The sequence below is a fragment of the Rousettus aegyptiacus genome, unplaced genomic scaffold (genome assembly GCF_014176215.1).
Source record: "Rousettus aegyptiacus isolate mRouAeg1 unplaced genomic scaffold, mRouAeg1.p scaffold_m13_p_9, whole genome shotgun sequence".
NCBI lineage: Eukaryota > Metazoa > Chordata > Mammalia > Chiroptera > Pteropodidae > Rousettus > Rousettus aegyptiacus.
Window position 1 is genome coordinate 49,989,033 of NW_023416312.1, and position 2,602 is coordinate 49,991,634.

A 2,602-nucleotide genomic window follows, 5' to 3' on the forward strand; every position below is an offset into this window, starting at 1 on the left:
AAATGAGAACAAAAAGACAACATATCAAAACCTTTAGGACACAAAAAAAAGTGCTAATAATTGGCAAGTTCATATCATTACAGGCTTATCTCAAGAAACAAGAAAAATTGCTAATAAACAGCCTAACATTAGATGTTTTTTAAAGAAAATAAAAACCTACTTTTATTTATGCACCAGTAGACTGACCCACAATTTGGAAAGGATGGTAACATTAATACGACACTCATCATTAAAGCAAATTGTAATTCAAAGATATCTGAAACAGCTTTACAGTGACATGATGCCTTAATAAGTTAAGGAAAAGGACTGTTCAGTAACTGCTTTATTGTTTTATGTTCTTCACAAACTCTTCTTTTTCGATCAAGCCATTCGACTCAGGAATAGAGTCAGCTATCATCTTTTTGAAAGAGATTTTGCCAATGCCTAGATTCTTTTTCCTCAGCAGCAATGGTTCAGAGAAATTGAGACAGTCTGTTTCTTGGAACATAACAAATAAACATTCAACAACTTCTTCCTTTCCATTGATTGCATCCACAGGGAAAAGAGAAACCTGGTTCTGGCATATGCCATAGACAGGGTGGCAGAGCCTGCTCCAGCTTTAGCATTGACCACCGCCATGCCAGCCTCCTGGATCCACCCAGTGAGGGTTGACAGCTGGTTTCAGGGAAACTCCACCTTAGGAGTGCGCTGAGATATCAGGGAGATGATCTTCCCAGCATGGCTGCCAATGACAAGAATACTGACTGGAGCTTGATCCAAATTATTCAGTTCTGCAACAAGACTATTGGCTTTGACAATGTTCAGAGTTGCCACACTGAAGATTTGACTGGGGTTGTAAACAACATTTTTCTTGAAAACTAATGTGATTGGGATGGTGGAGGTGACCAGATTTGAAATGATACATGGCCTCTGGGCAATTTTGAGCACAGACAACAGTCAGAATGGCCACAATTGTGGCATTGGTGTCGAACAGGTCATCTTGTATCATGCCTGATTTTCTTGGGACTCCAGCTGGACTAACCACCAAATTATAATCTTTCAAGCAATCTGGCAGTTGCTCAGGTCTGATGAGGTAGCCTTCCACAGTCTCTACAGTCTCCATGTGGCTCAGATCTGCCACCACTCTGGGAGTATGAGCAATATTGTAGAGGATCAGGCAGCTCACCAAATGGCAGTTCTTCAGAAGTGAAAGGGGCTGCCCAGTTCCTCCAGAAACCCAGAGCACAAGTACCTTAGTATTGTTCTGTGAAGAGGTGCTGAAGCTGGGACGGAGAGTGGTGCTGGAAGGTCAGGGGGGTGGAGAGCATGGCTGGGAAGAATGGACACTGGGATGGATCTGGGGGTGGGCAAGCAACTCCAACAGACCCTCATGCTGTGCAGGGCCTAATATTAATTACATCTTTAAAAAAAAAACTAGAAAAAGAACAAATGAAGCTCGAAGTCAGCAGAATAAAGAAAATAATAAAAATCAGAGAAGAATTAAATGAAATCAAGAACTAAAAGAAAATTGAAAAAAACACAGCTAATAAAATTGACAACCCCCTAGCTTGACTCACTAAGGAAAAGAGAGAAAAAACACAAAATCGGAAATAAAAGAGATAAAGTTATGATAGATACCACCGAAATACAAAAGATCATACAAGAATACTATAAAAGATTATATGCCACCAAAATCAATAACCTAGACGAAATGGACAAGTTCTTAGAAATATGCAACCTTCCTAGACTGAATCACAAAGAACTGCAAAATCTAAGTAGACTGATCAACAGTAAGGAAATTAAAACAATCATCAAAACCCTTCCAAAAAGTATAAGTCCAGGACCAGATGGTTTCACTAGTAAATTCTACAAAAAATTCAAAGAAAATTTGATACCTATTCTCAAACTTTTCCAAAAAAATTGAAGAAGAAACAATACTTTCTAACTCATTTTATGAACCTAAAATTACTCTAATACCAAAACCTGGTAAGGATAACACACAAAAAGAAAACTGCATCAATATCTCTGATGAATGCAGATGCAAAAATCCTCAATAAAATACTAGCAAATTGAATACAATACACTAAAAAGGTATACGTTAAACTCAAGTGAGATTCATTCCCAGGGCACAAAGATGGTTCTGCAATTTAATATAATATACCACATAAAAAATAAAAAATAAAAATCATATCATATAAATAGATATAGAAAAAAACATTTGATACAGCATTTATTTATGAGTAGAACACTTAATAAAATGGGCATAGAAGGAAAGTACCCCAAGACAATAATAACCATATATGACAAACCCTCAACTAATATCATACTATCATACTTAATGGTGAAAAACTAAAAGCCTTCCCTCTAAAATTAGGAGCAAGACCAAGTTTTCTGCTCACACCACTTTTATTCAATACAGTGTTGAAAATCCTATCTAGAGCAATCAGACAAGAGAAAGGAAAGGCGTCCAAATTGGGAATGAAAAGTCAAATTGTCACCTTTTGCAGATGATGTGGTTCTTTATGATGAAAGCCCTAAAGACTCCACCAAAAAAACTATTGGAAACAATGAACAAATACAGTAAAGTTGCAGGATACAATATCAATGTATGAAAATTCATACC

At 36.9% G+C, this 2,602-nt stretch overlaps 1 pseudogene; it reads right to left on the reverse strand.

Annotated features, from left to right (window-relative positions):
• Positions 1–228: 228 nt before the first annotated feature.
• On the reverse strand, positions 229–1,285 carry LOC107497195 (annotated as a pseudogene).
• Positions 1,286–2,602: the final 1,317 nt, after the last annotated feature.